This window comes from Bos taurus, chromosome 2, assembly GCF_002263795.3.
Source record: "Bos taurus isolate L1 Dominette 01449 registration number 42190680 breed Hereford chromosome 2, ARS-UCD2.0, whole genome shotgun sequence".
Lineage (NCBI taxonomy): Eukaryota > Metazoa > Chordata > Mammalia > Artiodactyla > Bovidae > Bos > Bos taurus.
Window position 1 is genome coordinate 11,606,058 of NC_037329.1, and position 23,006 is coordinate 11,629,063.

General features: G+C 36.4%; 1 protein-coding gene and 1 long non-coding RNA gene across 2 annotated transcripts in view; one reads left to right on the plus strand and one right to left on the minus strand.

Annotated features, from left to right (window-relative positions):
- The window catches only part of ZNF804A (zinc finger protein 804A), a 347,885-nt gene that overhangs the window by 33,984 nt on the left and 290,895 nt on the right, over positions 1–23,006 (minus strand). The gene's annotated exons all lie outside the window — the stretch shown is intronic.
- Positions 6,081–23,006, plus strand: part of LOC132342944 (uncharacterized) — a 29,736-nt gene continuing 12,810 nt past the window's right edge. The window contains exon 1 of the long non-coding RNA XR_009491498.1: positions 6,081–6,321. This is a non-coding gene — a long non-coding RNA (uncharacterized lncRNA). The remainder of the gene's footprint in view (positions 6,322–23,006) is intronic.

Consider the following 23,006-nt stretch of genomic DNA (forward strand, 5'->3'; position numbering starts at 1 on the left):
AAAGAAGACCCAGGACCCATCTCCTTTAGAATGGACTGGTTGGATCTCCTTACAGTCCAAGGGACTCTCAAAAGTCTTCTCCAACACCACAGTTCAAAAGCATCAATTCTTCAGTCCTCAGCTTTCTTCACAGTCCAACTCTCACATGCATACATAATCACTGGAAAAATCATAGTCTTGACTAGATGGACCTTTGTTGGCAAAATAATGTCTCTGCTTTTCAATATGCTATCTAGGTTGGTCATAACTTTTCTTCCAAGGACTAAGCATCTTTTAATTTCATGGCTGCAGTCACCATCTGCAGTGATTTTGGAGCCAAAAAAATAGTCTGCCACTGTTTCCACTGTTTCCCCATCTATTTCCCATGATGGGACCAGATACCATGATCTTAATTTTCTGAATGTTGAGTTTTAAGCCAACCTTTTCACTCTCCTCTTTCACCTTCATCAAGAGGCTTTTTTGTTCCTCTTCACCTTCTGCCATAAGGGTGGTGTCATCTGCATATCTGAGGTTATTGATATTTCTCCCGGCAATCTTGATTCCAGCTTGTGCTTCTTCCAGTCCAGCATTTCTCATGATGTACTCTGAATGTAAGTTAAATAAGCAGAGTGACAATATGCAGCCTTGATGAACTCCTTTTCCTATTTGGAACCAGTCTGTTGTCCCATGTTCAGTTCTAACTGTTGCTTCCTAACATGCATACAAATTTCTCAAGAGGCAGGTCAGGTGGTCTGGTATTCCCATCTCTTTCAGAATTTTCCACAGTTTATTGTGATCCACACAGTCAAAGGCTTTGGCATAGTCAATAAAGAAGAAATAGATGTTTTTCTGGAACTCTCTTGCTTTTTCAATGGTCCAGCAGATGTCAGCAATTTGATTTCTGGTTCCTCTGCCTTTTCTAAAACCAGCTTGAACATCTGGAAGTTCATGGTTCATGTACTGCCGAAGCCTGGCTTGGAGAATTTTGAGCATTACTTTACTAGCGTGTGAGATGAGTGCAATTGGGCGGTAGTTTGAGCATTCTTTGGCATTGACTTTCTTTGGGATTGGAATGAAAACTGACCTTTTCCAGTCCTGTGGCCACTGCTGAGTTTTCCAAATTTGTTGGCATATTGAGTGCAGCACTTTCAAAGCATCATCTCTCAGGATTTGAAATAGCTCAATTGGAATTCCATCACCTCCACTAGCTTTGTTTGTAGAGATGCTTTCTAAAGTCCACTCGACTTCACATTCCAGGATATCTGGCTCTAGGTGAGTGATCACACCATCGTGATTATCTGGGTCATGAAGATCTTTTTTGTATAGTTCTTCTGTGTATTCTTGCCACCTCTTCTTAATATCTTCAGCTTCTGTTAGGTCCATACCATTTCTGTCCTTTATCGAGCCCATCTTTGCATGAAATGTTCCCTTGGTATCTCTAATTTTCTTGAAGAGATCTCCAGTCTTTCCCATTCTGTTGTTTTCCTCTATTTCTTTGCATTGATTGCTGAGGAAGGCTTTCTTATCTTTTCTTGCTATTCTTTGGAACTCTGCATTCAGATGCTTATATCTTTCCTTTTCTCCTTTGCTTTTCACTTCTCTTCTTTTCACAGCTATTTGTAAGGCCTCCCCAGACAGCCATTTGTTTTTTTTGCATTTCTTTTCCATGGGGATGGTCTTTATCCCTGTCTCCTGTACAGTGTCATGAACCTCCGTCCATAGTTCATCAGGCACTCTATCTATCAGATCTAGTCCCTTAAATCTATTTCTCACTTCCACTGTATAATCATAAGGGATTTGATTTAGTTCATACCTGAATGGTCTAGTGGTTTTCCCTACTTTGTTCAATTTAAGTCTTAATTTGGCTAAGGAGTTCATCATCTGAGCCACAGTCAGCTCCTGGTCTTGTTTTTGTTGACTGTATAGAGCTTCTCCATCTTTGTTGCAAAGAATATAATCAGTCTGATTTCAGTGTTGACCATCTGGTGATGTCCATGTGTAGAGTCTTCTCTTGTGTTGTTGGAAGAGGGTGTTTGCTCTGACTAGTGCATTTTTTGGCAAAACTCTATTAGTCTTTGCCCTGCTTCATTCCATATTCCAAGGTCAAATGTGCTTGTTACTCCAGGTGTTTCTTGACTTCCTACTTTTGCATTCCAGTCCCCTATAATGAAAAGGACATCTTTTTTGGTGTTAGATCTAAAAGGTCTTGTAGGTCTTCATAGAACCGTTCAACTTCAGCTTCTTCAGCATTACTAGTTGGGGCATAGACTTGGATTACTGTGATATTGAATGGTTGCCTTGGAAACGAACAGAGATCATTCTGTTGTTTTTGAGATAGTATATCAACATTGATTCATTAATTGTAGCAAATATATTGTGCCAATGTAAGATGGTAATAATGGGAGATATTGTAAGAATAATGCATGTATATGGGAATACACTGTACTATCTTGTTAATTTTCTTTGTAAATCAAGCTGTGTTATGAATAAATATACATATATAATATAGTAATGATAACAGATGAGGAAAAAAGATAATCAGAAGAAAATATGTTATGTTTAGAAATTGTAAAATATATAAATAAATTATGTGTAAGAATCAATTTTATTAGAAAATATTCAGAGATGAAATGAAAATGTTATATAATAAGTAGCAAAATCTTCAGTATGAAGCAAAAGCAGTAAGACAGTTTTTGACAATTGTCTATGTTAAAAACTGAGAAAGGCTAAAACTCTCTAAGAAGTTTCTAAAAAAGTGATAAATTAAAAAAATAGAAGAAACGATATCTCTCCAGTATCCAATCACATATGTTCATGGTAGTAATAACACCATGCATTTTTATATTACCAGAAAGTATTTCTAATGGGTCTGTGCTACATCCCTAAAGAATAGAGGATTACAGATTTAAAAGAGGGATTTAATGTCCACATATTGTAAAGAGTATAGTAAAAACAAATGTACTTTGTTAAGAGGACTTTTTTAAGGAACTAAACTGAAAGTGAAATTTAAGATTTGCTTTACCATAATGAGATTACTGAACATTTAAAAATTGGACACAGAAGAAAATGAAGGTTTAAGTTCCTTGGTGTTTCTTTGTGAGAGTTGGAAACTTTAAAAACATTTTCTTTCACTAGTTTAGAATCATTTTAATTAAATGACCTGAGAGCATACTGGGAAAGATTAGCTGCAGAATTAAAACTGCTTTTAGACTAGTATTGGATGAGAAAACAGTCAGCAAAATTCTCTTCGAATGAATATATCTTGTTGTTTACATTTGTTTCTGTTTTAATGAATACCTAGCTGCATAATTTATTTTTTTTTAGTAATCTCTCTTCTTTTGCTAATGATTCAGCATTCAAAATGAACATCTCACTGGGATATTCAAACTTAAAAATCTCTGCAAATGATTTAGTAGCATTTTCAGCTCATCTTTATTGCTATGTGTCAAACAGAGCATCTGGAAAGATTGCTTAATTCCAATTTTAATCATGTTTCTGTTTAGTTTGATGTTATTTTTAAAATTCAAATGAAATAATATTTTACCCACATTAAGACTCTGTAAAAGGAAATGAGGGTCATTACCAGGGTAGAAGAGATTCTGTGTGAATAGGAAATTAGCTAAATCCAATATGTATTTACATTATTTTGAAATTTAGATAAGAGGAGGTACTCTGATAAGAGACAGAAGGAGAAAAAAATGATCTGCATTTTTAGTACCAGATTTTTTTTTTTTCCACTACAGGCACCATACTGTACATTATATCTCAAGGACTCATTTGTTTTATGACTGGAAGAAACTTTTCAGGTATTTAATGGCCCAGTGAATTAATGAAGAAAAAGAAGTAATTAAAAACCACATTATAAAAAATTTTGGAAATAATTTGAAAGAGTTGATTTTAGACGTTTGCAGAAATATTTTGATCAGTTCATAGGATGAAGAAGGATAAATAATGAAAGACTTTAGAAAACAGCAAGTTAATACACATAATTGAACCAACTATTGTGTGTTAAAGGTAAAGTTCTCTATTAGATTAGCTGAGCAGTCAGAAAATCTGGGAAGGATTGAAGGCAGGAGGAGAAGGGGATGACAGAGGATGAGATGGTTGGATGGCATCATCGACTGGATGGACATGAGTCTGAGCAAGCTCCGGGAGTTGGTGATGGAGAGGGAAGCCTGGGAAGCAGCAGTCCATGGGGTTACAAAGAGTCGGACACAACTGAGTGACTGAACTGAACTGAAATGACCAGTCAGAATACTTCTCAGTTTACTAATAGAAAGGCAGGAGCAAGATGGTGTAGTAGGAAGACCCAAAGCTCAGGTTCTCCCACGGACACACAAAAACTACAACATACAGAAGGACTCCTTCTTAGAACAATCTAGAGATTAGCAGAATGGCTCTTCTACAATTAAGGCTATAAAGAAAAAACACAGCAAGATGGGTAGGAGGGAAAGAGAAGCAATCTAATGAGGACCCACAACTCCAGCAGGTGACTCACAAAAGGAAGGGAAATCACAAACTCAGATATACTCCAGAGAAGTGAGGCATTTGAGCCCCTGGCACATGGCACCCAGCCCTGTGAAGATGAATTCCCTTAACTGGTCTTGAAAACCAGCCGGGCTCAGGACCTGGAGAATGGAGGGCTGCAGGAAACTGAGTCTCTACTCTTAAATGGCATGTGTATGAATTTACTTGCTGCAAAGTCTTAGCACAAAGCAGACTGAAAAGTCCCTGGTGCTCTAGACAACTGCCCCCAGCACGCCCTTAGCCTTTAACAGGCTCCAGCTCCTGCTCCATCTCCCTTGAGTAAGGTGACAGCCGTAGATGCCCCACCCCATCTCTGTCTCTGGCTCCACCCCATCCCACCTTCAAGTCAGCTGCTGCCAAGGTACTGGGAGAAGCTCTGGCCAGTGCTAAGTTCCTGTTACAGCCCCTCTGGCTTCAGCTCCACTACTCCCCAGGAGCCATTGTCAACAACCCCTAGTAGAAGTCCCTGGGGGTCAATCTGTGGCTCCAGCCCCTCTGGCTCTATCCCCACCCCCTCCTTGTAGTCACTGGGGACAATGGCACACTCTGCAAAGGCGCTGACCTGTGCTCACTTCAGCTGTCACCCACCTAAGAAAATTACTTGACACACAAAACTGAATAGGGACCTTTCTACACAAGGTAACTGATTTGGCTAATTTCATTCAAACAAAATGAGAATATAGAGAATTATTTTTCAAATAAAAGAACAAGATAAAACACCATAAAAACCCAATTAAACAGAGATAAGTAACTTACCAGATAATTTATAATTTTCTTGAAGTGCATTGTAAATAAGAGAGTTCTTATTTTATAAAACCTTTATTCTATTGGTTCATGCTCAAAATGATGGAAGAAATGAGAGAAAAATTACATTAAGGTCATAGTACTTAACAGTAAATGATGCATAATCTTTTTAAATTTTCACCACTCATATTATCATGTAGTGAAATGGTTTCATTATAGATAGGGGGATATAAAATTACTGTATCCTACAACCAAAGTTTTGCTGTAATTTCAACTATGAATCTTTGTAGGTAAAAACAATCAGTCTAAACTTCAAATATTTTGAATACTTATATTGGCTTCAATACAATTCTACACAGAATAAATTTTCAATATTAAGATTTCCCCAAAGTAGACTAATGAGAATGAATAGCTTAACATATTAATTGTAGGAGACGCGAAGAATAAAAAAAGAGCAGACCCCGGAAAGGGCTGCAAAAAAAATTTATAATCATTAATAAACTGGATGCTATAAGGCATGAAACTCTTGGAACAAGTCCTGAGGGATCAGTTCATAATCTTGAAAACAAGATATGATCCTGGGGTAAGAAAACCGACCCTAGACTGTTTCTCAACTGGTGTCTCAGAGTCACATGTTTTACGTATCTGGTGGAAAATCTATAGATAAGAATATTAGTCATAGTTATTGATTTGTTACTGATTACTGTTTCCTAATTACTCAATGGTTAATGATCATTTTGTTCTTTGGCCCAAGGCCACATGAGTTATAGTTTAACACCCCGTTTGTTTTTTCACTGAAGCTAAAAGTATAATAAAGCTGGCTTGGATTCAGTTTCGGCACCTTCACTTTGGAGTGCTGTTGGTCCCCTGATCCTCGCTTTTCTCTGAATTCTTGTATCTCTTTTCTCATTCTCTCCCGTATCCCGCTTTCAGAAATCCTGCTTGTCGGGTTGATCTCGACAAGTGGCGCCCGAACAGGGACCCGAAAGTGAATCCAGCCTCCGAGGCTAGCTTCTAGCGGCAGAGAAAGCACAAAAATCCGGCCAGCTCGGCGGAGGAAGAAAGTACTTGGTAAGTACACCCCTGCGGATTTGTCAATCAGGGTAACAATGGGGAAAAATCCTTCTAAACATAGTGACTATATGCAAGTGTTAAAAACTTTGTTAAAAAGTTCAGGTGTTGAGATTTCTCATTCTTCTTTTAAAAATTTGTTTTCTGCCATTGGAAAATATTGCTACTAGCTAGATCCAGATAAAGAGACTTTGAGGCATGAGGAATGGCAAGAAGTTATGCATTGGCTGCGCCGTGCCTACCAACGCAGCAAAAAGATTCCTTTGTCTGTATGGTCAGTAGGAAATCTTATTAGCACAGCTTTAAGACTGCTGCAATCCGAAACCTCGGATTCAGGAGATTCTGTAGAACAGATGGATGAAATGAATTTATATGGTAACATAGGTGATGAGAAAGAGAAACAAACAATAAAAATGAAAAATAAGAGCCAAAAGAATGATAAAAGTCAAGAACAGATCTTTCTCTCTCAACCAACTGCACCTTTGGTGGAGCCCCATCTTTTCAATCCTGAAACCCCTTCGGATGACGGATTTGCTTTTAAACCATAGATAACTGTGCCTAATAAAATGACGCCTTTACAAAAGGGAGTTCGTATGACGCAGTTGCAGGGGGATGAAGACACTTTAGTTCTCCCTGTGGCTGTAACTCAAATCCCACCAGATCCTCAATTCCCACAAGGAAGAATCCATTATGATTATAATGCCATACCATTTAAAACCATAAAAGAGATGAAACAGACATGTACCCAAGATGGAACTAATTCTCCTTATACCATGGTACTAATTCAGGGACTTTCACAAGCTGAATGGTTAATTCCTTATGATTGAGAAATGATAGCCAGAATTTGCCTATCCACCTCAAAATTTTTACAATTTAGGACCTGGTAGCAAGATGAGACAAATCAACAACCTAGCAGAAATGCGACAGCCAACCTGCCAGTTGCTATAACACTTGATCAATTAATAGGTAGTGGGGCACATTTTGACATTCAAGCTCAGTTACAATTTGATGATCAATTACTCACTCAAGTGAGAATGATATGTTTAAAAGCTTGAGAGAGAATAAACCCACCTGGACAAGCCTCGATTTCATTTACCCAAATTAAACAATTAAATGGGGAACCTTATGTAGATTTTATTGCCAGGCTAAGTCAAAATTTAAATAAAATAGTCTCACAACCAGGTTTGAGAGATATGCTGATGCAAGTTCTTATTTATGACAATGCTAACTCAAAATGTAAAAAGGTGATTCAGCCTCTCAAAACACAGGGTGCCCCTCTAGAAAAATATCTTAAAGTTTTCCAGGATATTGGGTCAAAACCATATAAAATATAACTTCTAGCTCAAGCATTGTCTAGGGCTAATAAAAAGACATATAAAATGTCACCAATGTGAAAAATTAGGACACATTAAAATACACTGTAAAGAAAAAAGAAGGTAGTCAGTTGATAAATTATACTATTGGCTCTGACACCACTCCTATTTGTATTGGTTTTGGAAGTATATGTCTTAAAACAGGGTATCAAAAGTGGCTGTCAGTTGTCAAAGAATCAAATGAGGATAAGAATTCCCACTTTCTGTTAGGTGCCCTTACTTTTTTTAAAAAAGAGGAAACTTCCAGCATGATAAATGCACCTGATCTTCTGATTGTGTTGCTGAAATTAGCCATGGTATTGAAAATTGGTTAAGATGAAAATTATGTAAAAGATAAAAAGGTCGCTTATTATTATTTTTTTATATTATAATATTTCTTTAATGCTTCAAGCTTTGCAAATTCAATTTTAGATATTAGGTGATTAAAAAGAAAGCTAACTGCTGTTAGTGTCACAAATGCAGAGAGGTCAAGATGACATTCTTTATAATTTTTGAAACAAATTTGAACACTGTGTATTCCCATGATCACCAAAAAGTTATTTCACTCATGCTTGTATATCTGAGATAATATATTCCTGTAATATGTCTTCTGTAATTCTGCTATTGACAAAATCATGGATTTTATGGTATAGTAAAATGTGGATATTACTTGCTCAATAACTAAGTCAGCACATTGTTCTATTGAGGGATAATGAACCACAATAAAAATAAGAACACCCACAAAGAACACATAAAAAGAAACTTTTAAACACTTTATAGCAAGCTCAACAAACAAATGAGGGCAATACTAAAGAGAGAAAGTTACTGCTTGTCCGAATAAAGAATATTTTAAAGTAGATTTCTAACATTTATTTATGAGAAAGGATGAATGAATTTTTTTAAATATCTAGATGTGAGGTGTGAAAATAAAAGGTAAATATATAACATATATAATATGTATTAAATGATAATATATATGATCAGCTACCCAGGCTGACATCCACCTGTGCCACGTCACTTCAGTTGCTCAGTCGTGTCTGACTCTGCGATCCCACGGACTGCAGTATGGCAGACTTCCCAATCCATCACCAGCTCCCAAAGCTTACCCAAACTCATGTGCATTGAATCAGTGATGCCATCCAACCATCTCATCCTCTATCGTTCCCTTCTCCTGCTTCATTCAATCTTTCCCAGCATCAGGGTCTTTTCCAATGAGTCACTTCTTCGCATCAGGTGGTCAGGATATTGGAGTTTCAGCTTCAACATCAGTACTTCCAATGAATATTCAGGACTGATTTCCTTTAGGATGGACTGGTTGGATCTCCTTGCAGTCCAAGGGACTCTCAGGAGTCTTCTCCAACACCACAGTTCAAAAGCATCAATTCTTTGGTGCTCAGCTTTCTTAATGGTCCAACACTCACATTCATACATAAATACTGGAAAAACCACATCTTTGACTAGACAGACCTTTGTTGGCAAAGTCATGTCTCTGCTTTTTAATATGCTGTATAGGTTGGTCATAGCTTTTCTTCCAAGGAGCAAGTCTTTTAATTTCATGGCTGCAGTCATCATTTGCAGTAATTTTGGAGCCCCCAAAAATAAAATCAGCCACTGTTTCCACCTTTTCCCCATCTATTTGCCATGAAGTGATGGGAATGGATACCATGATCCTAGTTTTCTGAATGTTGAGCTTTAAGCCAACTTTTTCACTCTCCTCTTTCATTTTCATTAAGAGGCTCTTTAGTTCGTCTGCACATTCTGCCATAAGAGGTGGTGTCAACTGCGTATCTGAGGTTATTGATATTTCTCCCGGAAATCTTGATTCCAGCTTGTGCCTCATCCAGCCTGGCATTTTGCATGATGTACTCTGCATACACATTAAATAAGAAGGGTGAGGATATACAGCCTTGATGTATTTCGTTCCCAATTTGGAACTAGTCTGTTGTTCCATGTCCAGTTCTAACTGTTGCTTCTTGACTTGCATACAGGTTTCTCAGGAGGCAGGTAAGGTGTTCTGGTATTCCCATCTCTTGAAGAATTTTCCACAGTTTGTTGTGATCCACACAGTCAAAGGCTTTGATATAGTCAATAAAGCAGAAGTAGATACTTTTCTGGAACTCTCTTGATTTTTTGATGATTGAATGGATTTTGGCAATTTGATCTCTGGTTCCTTTGCCTTTTCAAAATCCAGCTTGAACACCTGGAAGTTCACGGTTCATTTACTGTTGAAGCCTGGTTTGGAGAATTTTAAGGTCACTTATTATTAAATGTTGCAGAAGGCTCCATTATCAATTGGGGAACCTGAAGAACCCCTAAACTTATAGAATCTAAAGTGTCTTCCCCATGGATATATAATAAAAAGACAATTAGTACTTACGGTAGTCAACCCCTCATATGGCATGGGGTAGGATTAGCTCCCCTTGCGCCTCGTCTAGATCATTATCCTATTCGTGATGAATTATAGAAAATACCCATGATATTAAAAGAACTAATTGCTTGGAAGAGATGATATACTGAATATATTTTAAATGACCCAAAAGCTACCTTTAATTTTACAAAAAACTCTACCTGTAGTATTCAGACTTGTGTAAGAATTCCTTTTGTTTTTATGATTAGACCAACAAAATATGATCCTAATTTAGGATTAGTAACATGTATTAATTGTTCATTTTATACATGTGTAAATAATACCATTCCGTTTGATGAAAGTTGGCAGAGTATTTACATTCTTAAAACCAGAACTGACATATGGGTTCCAGTTGATTTACAACAACCTTGACAAGAAAGCCCTACATTATATGTTATTGAAAAATCTTAAACATGATAAACATTTTCTGAGATTACTAATTTGCTGCCATCTTAGACATTATTGCTATTACCACTATGGCAGCCATAGCTGGAATGGCTCTTTATAAATCTGTACAAAATTCAGTTCATTTTGTACAAAAATGGTGTAAAGATGCCGATGTCCTTTGGACCACTCAACAAAATATCGATAGAAAGCTGGCCTCCCAAGTGGCCGACCTTCAACAGTCTGTTATTTTATTAGGAAATCAATGAGTCAGTTTACAAAAACAGCTGAGACTAAGATGTGATTAAAACTATACTTCCTTTTTTGTAATGGCTTTCAAATACAATAAGACACAATTCAATTGGGATAAAGTTAAACAACAACTATTGAACCAAGATAATATTTCTGTAGATATTCAAGATCTACGACAAGATAATCAAAAACTATTTAACTTATATGCAGAGTACATTATGAGAAATGCTGGGCTGGAAGAAGCACAAGCTGGAATCAAGATTTCCGGGAGAAATATCAATAACCTCAGATATGCAGATGACACCACCCTTATGGCAGAAAGTGAAGAGGAACTAAAAAGCCTCTTGATGAAAGTGAAAGTGGAGAGTGAAAAAGTTGGCTTAAAGCTCAACATTCAGAAAATGAAGATCATGGCATCCGGTCCCATCACTTCATAGCAAATAGATGGGGAAACGGTGGAAACAGTGTCAGACTTTATTTTTTTGGGCTCCAAAATCACTGCAGATGGTGACTGCAGCCATGAAATTAAAAGACGCTTACTCCTTGGAAGGAAAGTTATGACCAACCTAGATAGCATATTGAAAAGCAGAGACATTACTTTGCCAACAAAGGTTCGTCTAGTCAAGGCTATGGTTTTTCCAGTGGTCATGTATGGATGTGAGAGTTGGACTGTGAAGAAAGCTGAGTGCTGAAGAATTGATGCTTTTGAACTGTGGTGTTGGAGAAGACTTTTGAGAGTCCCTTGGACTGCAAGGAGATCCAACCAGTCCATTCTGAAGGAGATTAGCCCTGGGATTTCTTTGGAAGGGATGATGCTAAGGCTGAAACTCCATTACTTTGGCCACCTCATGCGAAGAGTTGACTCATTGGAAAAGACTCTGATGCTGGGAGGGATTGGGGACAGGAGGAGAAGGGGACGACAGAGGATGAGATGGCTGGATGGCATCACTGACTTGATGGACGTGAGTCTGAGTGAACTCCGGGAGTTGGTGATGGACAGGGAGGCCTGGCGTGCTGCGATTCATGGGGTCGCAAAGAGTCGGACATGACTGGGCGACTGAACTGAACTGAATTAACATCTTGATGTAATTTCTAGATCAGATTTTCTTGATACCATTGCTGATAATCCTTCTTCTCTTAATCCCTTAAAACAGGTCAAGACATTTGGATACAAAATTGCTTTGGTTATGAGAGTGCTATTAATTATGTGTTTTTGTTTCTCTATAGTCTGGAGAAAAATGATCAAGAGGCAATGAAGCCAACAACAACAACTAACATTTCTCACCATTTCTCATCATGTAGAAAATCAAAAAGGGGGAGATGTAGGAGACAAAAAGAATAGAACAAAAGCAGGCCCTGGCAAGGGCCACAAAAGAAATTTATAATTATTGGTAAACTGGATGCTACAAGGCATGAGACTCTTGGAACAAGTCCAGAGGGAACAGTTCATAATCTTGAAAACAAGATTTGGTCCTGGGGTCGGAAAACCGACCCCGGACTGTTTCTCAACTGGCGTCTCAGAGTCACAGGTTTTACATATCTGGTGGAAAATCTACAGATAAGAATATTAGTCTTAGTTACTGATTTGTTATTGATTGCTGCTGTTGCTGCTGGTAAGTCACTTCAGTTGTGTCTAACTCTGTGAGACCCCATAGATGGCAGCCCACCAGGCTCTCATGTCCATGGGATTCTCCAGGCAAGAACACTGGAGTGGGTTGCCATTGCCTTCTCCAATGCATGAAAGTGAAAAGTGAAAGTGAAGTCGCTCAGTCGTGTCCAACTCTTAGTGACCCCATGGACTGCAGACCACCAGGCTCCTCTGTCCATGGGATTTTCCAGGCAAGAGTACTGGAGTGGGGTGCCATTGCCTTCTCCGTGTTATTGATTACTGTTTCCTAATTACTCAATGGTTAATGATCATTTTGTTCTTTGGCCCTGAAGGCCACATGAGCTATAGTTTAACTCCTCGCTCACTCTTTATTTCACGGCTGAAAGTCTAATAAACTGGCTTGGATTCAGTTTCAGCACCTTCACCTTGGAACGGTGTTGGTCCCCTGATCCTCGCTTTTCTCTGAATTCTTGTGTCTCATTTCTCATTCCCTCCCATATCCCACTTTCGGAAACCCTTCTTCTCGAGCTGGTCTCAACAGTTAATATCACTTGATAAAAGGTAAAGAATAAAATATTTTAGTCTAAGAAGGGTTGAAAATGGTAAAGCTTAGATGATGGCTTTATTTGTATTTTAAAATATTTTAAAAATATTATCCCCAAATTTTGACTAACACAAATGGTCTCTAGTCATACATTTTAGCTAACTGTTCAAGCTGTGAATGAAATAATCCAATGATTTTAAGAGATAAAAATGACCAATATCATCTTTTATAAATTAGCTTTATAAAGCAAACTCTAAAATTACTTAATTACCACATAATGTAAACAATGAAAGGTTTTCTAAATGTCTACACTAGATCTGCATTTCATCTGCATTTCATTTACTTGTCTCCTCTAAAGCATTTTCTTTTTTTTTTTTTTTGGTAATCATGGTAAATACCGAATACTTTTCTCTCTAAATGAATAAAATAATAAATCTAATATCTAAAATATTTTGATTTAAATTATTTTCCAAATTTAATAAATTTACTCTTTTTATGGTAATTGAAAGTGAAAGTCTTTCAGTTGTGTCTGACATTTTGTGACCCCATGGACTGTAGTCCATGGAATTCTCCAGGCAAGAATACTGGAATGGGTAGCCTTTCCTTTCTCCAGGGTATCTTCCCAACCCAGGGATCAAACCCAGGTCTCCCACATTGCAGGCAGATTCTTTACCAGCTGAGCCACAAGGGGAAGCCCAAGAATACTAGAGTAGATAGACTATCCCATCTCCAGTGGATCTTCCTGACCCAGGAATGGAACTGGGATCTCCTGCATTGCAGGTGAATTCTTTACCAATTGAGCTATCTGGGAATTAATTTGGAGATAATTAAATTAACTTTAAATCAGATATTAACTCACAGCTAATTAAGTTCACTTTAAAAAGTTCATTAGAAATCCGTTAATAGCAAAATAATCAATGCTACTGTCTGATAATACTAAACAATAAACATGAAGCAAGACATACTAAAGAAGGAAAAAAGAGTGGGGATAAAGGGAAGGAGGGAGAGGAAGAGAAAGGAAGGAAGAAAAGAAGGAAGGTTTTAGAAATAAACGTTTGTTTAGTGGATGAATTTTATGGACTAGGTATTATGGGCCTTAGTTAACAACTTGGAAACTACTGGTGATTCATAATAAAAAAAAAATTTCAGCCTTCTGGAACATGAAGGATTATAGAAATAGTCAGCATCAGTTCTATACTACTCCATGAAATAAATTTCATTAAAGATATTTTATAAATGATAAAAAATTATCGTACAATATAACAAATAACTGGTACATTCTCATCAAGTGATATTTCAAGTTAGTGTTTATAAAGACTCATATAATACAGTACCAGAATTAAACACTTTTTCATGGTTTACCCATTGTTATGTAGTTTTAAAATAAAACTATAATGAAGTTACTAGATAGTCAAGAATATCTTAATTCCTGTATCTATTGTTGATAAAACTTGTTCCTTCAGGGTTTTATAAGCCATGTTGGGCAAAGGTTTAGAAAAGCATGAGTTTATAAGTAATTAATATGCATTTGAAAAATTTAACATGATACATGATTCGCTTTTAGACAAGTCTAGGATTTAACTCAACTTGGCAATTTATATACAATAAAAACCATTATATGGTATACTTCTATACAAAAAGAGCATATAATCTCAGTGTTTGAAAGTTTAGGATGTAAAGTTTAGAGATTTTAATCTAAATATTTAAACTATAACACTAACAACTGAGTATGTAAAAAAGTAACAAGTAACTTTGAGTACATTATTTCTAATGTCAAAGTATGTTACATTATTGCCAAATTTTTTCACATTTTCTGGAAAAATAACACATATTATTAGATAAATACACTTACTATTTAACAATATGTAGTATTATGTTGGATTATTTTAAGAAACAATTGTTGATGTTGTACCTTACATATTAAAATGAAAACAAATAAAAAATGAAAATGTATCCTTAACTGCCTATTGGGGCACTTTTAAAAAGTGTTTCTGAACTTTAAACTAGGTTTGAAAAATTATACTTAGTAAAGATACAGTTATAATAACAGTGTGGTATTGGTGAAAAAATAAGACAAATAGATCAATAGAGCATAGGAGAGAGTCCAGAAACAGGGCCTCCTGTGCTGTGCTCTGCTTAGTCATTCAGTCGTGTTTGACTCTTTGCGACCCCATGGACTGTAGCCCGCTGGGCACCTCTGTCTATGGTGTTACTTCAGGTAAGAACACAGAGTGGGTTGCCATGCCCTTCTCCAGGGGATCTTCCCAACCCAGGGATTGAACCCAAGTATCCTGCACTGCAGGCAGATTCTTTGCCATCAGAGCCACCAGGGAAGCCCCAAAACATAGTCAACTGCTCTTTGACAAAGGAAAGATAGCACTGTGGAACAAAGATAATCTATTTAATAAATGATGCTGAAACAACTGGACACCCACATGCAAAAAAGAAAACTCCAGACACAGACCTTTTACAAAAATTCATCCAAGATAAAACACAGACCTAACCATAACACATATAAGAGAAAACTCCTGGAAGATAACATAAAAGAAAATCAAGAGGATTTTGGTAATGCCTTTTTAGATACAACATCAAAAACACAATTTATGCAATAACTCATTGATAAGCTGGACTTTATTAAAATTAAAAGAGAATTAGACAGCAAATCTCAGACTAGGAGAAAATATTTGGAAAATACAACATAGCTAATAAATGATTGTTATAAAAAATATACAAATAATTCTTAAAACTCAACAATATGAATACAACCAATCAACCAAAGATATTAATAGACACCCCACCAGAGATATATAGATGGCAGATAAGCATATTAAAGATGCTGTACATCCTGTATCATCATAGCAATGCAAACTGAAACAATGAAAGAGATAGAACCTCATAACCATTAGAATGGCCAAGACCCATAATATTGATAATACCAAATGGTGGTGAGGATACGGAGCAAAGGGAATTTACATTCATTGCTGGTGTGAATGCAAAATGGCAAAGCCACTTTGGAAGACAGTTTGCTAGTTTTCTACAAAATTAAGTATATTCTTACCATAAAATCTAGCAATGAAACACTCCCTATTAATTACTCAAAGAAGTTGAAAATGTACTCACAGGGAAATCTGCCTACACAAATATATAGCCACTTTTTCATACTTGCCAAAACTTGGAAGTAACAAAGATATCTTTCTGTGAGTGAATGGATAAATAAACTGTAATACAGCCAGACAATGGGATATTATTCAATGCTGAAAAGAAAAGAGCTATGAAACCATAGAAAGGTATGGAGGAAACATAAATGCAAAGCTAGAGGAGGTGATGGAATTCCAGTGAGCTATTTCAAATCCTAAAAGACAATGCTGTCAAAGTGCTGCATTCAATATGCCAGCAAATTTGGAAGACTCAGCAATGGCCACAGGACAAGAAAATGTCACTTTTCATTCCAATCCCAAAGAAAGACAGTGCCAAAGAATGCTCAAACTACCACACAATTGCACTCATCTCACACTAGTAAAGTAATGCTCAAAATTCTCCAAGCCAGGCTTAAACAATACGTGAATTGTGAACTTCCAGATTCTAAATCCAGTTCAAGCTGGATTTAGGAAAGGCAGAGGAATCAGAGATCAAATTGCCAACATCTGTTGGATCATTGAAAAAGCAAGAGAGTTCCAGAAAAACATCCATTTCTGCTTTATTGACTATGCCAAAGCCTTTGACTATGTGGATCACAGCAAACTTGGAAAATTCTTAAACAGATTGGAATATTAGACCACCTTATCTGCCTCCTGCAAAATCTGTATGCAGGTCAGGAAGCAACAGTTAGACCTGGATGTGAAACAACAGACTGGTTCCAAATCAGGAAAGGAGTACATCAAAGCTGTATATTGTCACCTTGCTTATTTCACTTATATGCAGAGTACATCATGAGAAATGCTGGGCTGGAGGAAGCACAAGTTGGAATCAAGATTACTGGGAGAAACATCAATAACCTCAGATATGCAGATGACACAACACTTATGGCAGAAAGAGAAGAAAACTAAAGAGCCTCTTGGTGAAAGTGAAAGAGGAGAGTGAAAAGGTTGGATTAAAGCTCAACATTCGGAAGACAAAGATCATGGCATCTGATCTCATCACTTCATAGCAAATAGATGGGGGAACAGTGGAAACAGTGTCAGACTTTATTTGGGGGGGCTCTAAAATCACTGCAGATGGTGCCTGCAGCCATGAAATTAAAAGACGCTTACTCCTTGAAAGAAAAGTTATGACCAACCTAGATACCATATTAAAAAAACAGACATTACTTTGCCAACAAAGGTCCATCTAGTAAAAGCTATGGTTTTTCCAGTAGTCATCTATGGATGCAAGAGTTGGACTATAAAGAAAGCTGAGCACTGAAGAATTGATGCTTTTGAACTGTGGTGTTGGAGAAGACTCTTGAGAGTCCCTTGGACTGCAAGAAGATCCAAGCAGTCCATCCTAAAGGAGATCAGTCCTGAATATTCATTGGAAGGACTGATGCTGAAACTGAAGCTCTGATACTTTGGCCACCTGATGCAAAGAACTGACTCATTTGAAAAGACCTTGATGGTGGGAAAGATTGAAGACAGGATGAGAAGGGGGCAACAGAGGATGAGATGGTTGGATGACATCGCCAACTCAATGGACATGAATTTGACTAAAGTCCTAGGTTTGTGATGGACAGGGAGGCCTGGCATGCTGCAGTCCATGGGGTCGCAAAGAGTCGAACATAACTGAGCAACTGAAGTGAACTGAACCGAAGTGAAAGAAGCTAATTTGAGAAGCCTTCATAATGTGTGATTCCAACTATGTGATATTTTGGAAAAGGCAAAGTTACTGAGGCATTAAAAAGATAAATGGTTGTTAGGATGGAATGCAAGATGAATATGCAGAGCACAGAGAAAGTTTAGGGCAGTGAAAATATTCTATATTATATATAAGGATGAATATACATTATTCACTTTTTTCCAAACTCATAGAATGCACAACACCAATAGTAAACCCTAATGTGAATTATGGACTGTGAGTGTTGATGATGTATCAGTCCTTGGTAAAAAAGGTACCATTCTGATGAGCAATATTGATATAGGGAATGTGCCGTGTGCATGGACAGCAATATATGAGAAATCTTCATGCTTTGCTCTCAGTTTTACTGTAAATCTAAAACTAATGAAAATAAAGTCTTATAATTATATTTATTCAATTAAAATGAAAAATAATGTCCTAGTTGTGTTAACTTAATAGGTTCATCTATCGCATTCCTGTTGGTCGTTTTCACTTTATAAGGAAAGAATGAAGCCATCATTATCAATTACAACATAGGCAATAGTGAATTAAATATAAAGAGAAATAAAACCAGATGGAATTAAAGTCCCCTTATGGTGGCAGACAAATATTTGAGACAAGAATTCCAGGTTTGTTTTCAAAGAAACTTATGACAAGCAGAAGGTGGAGAAAAAAATATTCTTACAGCGTCTTTCCTTTTGCATCATTTCGCATCTTCTTTCATTCAATCCATACAGCTTTTTGATCAACAAAGAACTGTGTATTAACCTTGTTTTTCTCTGACTCTAGCTACAGGCACACCATGTGATTTGGCTTCACTAATTATAATGTGAAGGACATTTGATCAAAAATGCCCTTTCATGTCAAATGCCAATATTCTTTGGAATAGAATCTTAGTAAAAGACAAAATTTGTGTGAAAACCCTGCTTTGATGTCCAAAACAAATGATTATGAAATAAACTGATGAAAAGAATAAAGAACTTTCTTCAGATAAAGATGACCTGCTGAGAATTCATGAGTAATCTGTCAAATATTGTTTGTTCTCCTTATTTCTGTTCTGCCCAGAATTTCAGCAAATTTTTCATCTGTCAGCAGTTTGAGTTTTTCTGGAGGTATTGATTTCAAGTCATTTTTTATTTTAGGAAAAGCACTGCAGTTTGGCATGTGTTTTGCCAAAGTCATACAACGTATAACTTTGAATTAGTCAGCTTCTATACAACCAAAAAGGATACTATTCTGCATATCAATGTAATTATTAATCTTAGGTATACCTTTGAAGATTGTTAGGAAAATGTAAAACCTGGACAGAACAAATAAATAAGAAAAAAAATTTTTTCCATCCATTTGATTTCAGTACCTAGATTCTGGGAACAGAAAACATGAGAAACTGCCTTGAAATCAGAGAAATAGGACCCCTTTCCTGAAAACAGAAATCAAGGAAAAAACAAAAAACAATAGGAGGTCCCTGTAGAGGATAATGACTTATAGACATTAGGAATTATGTGTCAAATAAATATATGAGATATATGAGAACTCACAAAAAAAGTGACTTATATTACTCTATTGCAAAGCTAGTGAAATCTCACACTGCACTAAATCTTATAAAAGCTCTATCTGCTTTCATTCTTTCTTTACTGCTAATATATTCTGCAGGCCATTCAGTTCTAAGAAGTATTTGAACAGCAGAAACTGAACTTACTGTACTCCTACTTAAACCTGCCATAGTCAGGCATTTGCCTTCAACCATTCCATGAAACCTCTCTTGTCAAGTTTTCCACATTTCCAAATTGAAAAATCAATTAGTCATCTCTTTTTGACTCAATTGTTCATCTCTGCTCTTGACTGTCTTGTTTTCCTTTGGCTCCACTGCCACAGTTGTTCAAGCCCCAAAGCTAGGTCTTCTTTATTTTCTCAACTTGTAAATACATACCAAGGACTCATTCTTACCACGTTTCATCCCTCTCTATTTATTCCCTACCTACCTATCAGTTTTATAGTTTTAAACTCTAGATTACTATGTCTGGCGACATAATCATTATCTCCATTTAGATGCTTAGTAGGGATCTCAAACCTGATATACCCACAATGAAATGCCTGACTCTGACCCTGCACTATTTTTCGGTTAGGTCCGTGGTGCCTCAGAGGTTAAAGCATCTACCTGTAATGTGGGAGACCCAGGTTCGATCCCTGGACCAGGAAGATCCCCTGGAGAAGGAAATGGTAACCCATTCCGGTATTCTTGCCTGGAGAATCCCATGGCCGGAGGAGCCTTGTAGGCTACAGGCCATGGGGTCACAAAGAGTCGGACACGACTGAGCGACTTCACTTTCACTTTTCTTCAGCACCATTCACTTAAATGTTCTCATAAGAATCTTGAGGGCTTTCTTGAGCTCCTTTCTTTTACACTCAAAATCTAATGCATCAGCATATTTGTTGGCACTTCCATGACATTTAATATTCAGATTCTGACCACTCCTCACAGTGAATACCACTATTCCCTAACTCAAGCAACTGCCATCTGTATCCTCACTTGTAGCATTAGCCTCCCACTAATTTCCTTTCTGGGTTTCCTAAGTGGCTCAGTAGTAAAGAAATCACCTGGCAAGGCAGGAGATGTGGGTTTGATCCCTGGGTCGGGAAGATCCTCTGTAGAAGGAAATGGCAACCCCCTCCAGTATTCTCGCCTGGAGAATCCCATGGATAGAGGAGCCTGACAGGCTACATACAGTCCACAGGTCTCAAAGAGTCAGACATGTCTGAGCATGCCAATTTGAGGGTTTCCTTTCTACCACTTTTACTTTTGTTCTCCCAGTTTATTTTACACATAATAACCAGAGGGATTTCTTTTTAAAAAAGCAGATCACATGATCTGACTTTCCAGAAAGAAACTTACCATCCTAGAGCATTAAAAGTATATCCCATAATCCACACTATGGCCTACCAATTTTTTTTTCTCTTTTAAATTAATTTTTATTAGAATATAGTTTATTTACAATGCTGTGTTAGTTTCTTCTATATAGAAAGTGTTCAGTTGTACATATAGGCTTATGTACCACTCTTTTCAAAATTCTTTTTCCCACAGAAGTCATTAAAGAGTATTAAGTAGAGGTTATTAGTTATCTATTTCATGTATAGTGGTGTGTATATTTCAGTTCCAATCTCTTAATTTATTCCTCCTCCCCCTTTTCCCTTTGGTAACCATAAATTTGTTTTCTACATCTGTGACTCTATTTTTTAAATAAGTTGATTTGTATCTTTTTATTTTTTTTTAGATTCCACATATAAGTAATATCATATATTTGTCTTTGTCTGACTTCATTCAGTGTGACAATCTCTAGATCATCAATGTCACAGCAAATGGCCTACCAAAATTTACCTAATCTGGCCCCAAGCATCTTTTCCAAATTCATCTCTTATAGATTTCCTTAGATTACACTTTTTGCCAGTCACATAACTTCCATTTTTTATTGAAAGAAGCCAAACATAATCATGCCCCAGTTTATTTTGGAAAGTATTCATAAGCATCTCTCTCTCACTTGTTCACTCACTTTAAATTTCTACTTGACTGTCATCTCCTCAGAGAGGTCTTTACTCATTTACTTATCTAAAATAATAGCTATACCTCATTTAACTCCTATATTTTTATTTTTCTTCCAAGATGTAAATATCTAAATTTAAATAGTGAGTTTCAAGTCTGCTTCTTGACTCACCAAAATTTAATTCTATGAAAGAAAAATCTTTTTTTTACTATTGGTATTCACCTAGATTAGTTGCACATATGTATGTACAGTTAAGATCTGAACCAGTTATGATTTAATCATTGCCTGGTTCCTGTTTTCCCTTGCCAGTTAATTTTATAAAATACACATAATCAATACAGCTACAATAAATTTATTAGACACGTGCATTATATTTACAGCAAATTAAATAATGCTATGCTAAGTCACTTCAGTCGTGTCCGACTCTGTGCCACCCCATAGACGGCAGCCCACCAGGCTCCCCTGTCCCTGGGATTCTCCAGGCAAGAACACTGGAGTGGGTTGCCATTTCCTTCTCCAATGCATGAAAGTGAAAAGTGAAAGGGAAGTCGCTCAGTCATGTCCGACTCAGCAACACCATGGATTGCAGCCTAACAGGCTCCTCCGTCCATGGGATTTTCCAAGCAAGAGTACTGGAGTTGGGTGCCATTGCCTTCTCCGAAATTAAATAAAATCATATATAAATTATATATCCCCTTCTCTTATCCCCCAGTGACAGTCTTAATATTATTGTTCTCACATGAAAGAAAAAGAAAAGATAATTCCCTTAATAGCTATCACAGTGTAAAATTATAAAAGCTCAATTTCAAAATGAAGTTTCCTGAATTATAGCACAGCTTTCATTACAGTGATGCTTTGTGATATATCATGCTACTGATTTGAGAGACATTGCACATACCATAACCAAGGAGCATTGTAAAAACTCACAGTAAATTTTTCTTTCAATTACTTGAAAATCCTATAATGTCGGTGTTACTGTCACTCTTGCATTAAAAGTTATGATTTCCAAAACTTGGAAAGTCAAAAGAGTATATACAGTATTTTCAGTTAAATGCTGGTCATTATCTAAGGAACCTTTCAGGGATAATCTGATATCTATAATGGTCATCTTTGTTTTTGTTTCCATTGATAAGGCTATTTTAGAACTTATGAAGTTAGTTGTAGATAATGGAGAGAAATGTCAATTATTATTGTCCATTTAAATGCAAATATATTTTATGCAATAAAAACACAATTAATTTTTGTCATCTAGAAAAGATAACCCCAATATATTTTATTTTCCTACCAGATATAAACCAGTTTAGATATATTAAAATATTAATATCAGCATTCCTGCCTAATTATGTAGTATTCAACTATACAGAAAATTTTTAAATGATTTGTTCTTTAAATGATTCTTTGAACCAGTCTTAGTTTCTTACTGCTTTTTAAATTAATAAATAAAATGTTTAAACACATCATTTTATATTTTATGATGGTCACAATTTTACTTTTTGAGGGAAAGAAGGTAGCAGATATCCAGACTTCTATACACATATACATGCATATGTTAATTTATATATGACACTTTCCAAATAAAATTTTTGTAATTTTGCTTGTTGTATTTCTTTGTCTTATCTCTATAAAAACATTGGGGCCAATGATAAGCTAAATAAAAGCTGTGTGGTGTTTTGTTTAAAATATTTTGTCTTGACACTTTTTGACATCATGCCTTATTTTTTTTTATAGTTCCCTTTATGTGAATCACATTTAGATTGCAACATTGGTAATAACTTTTATTACAGATTCA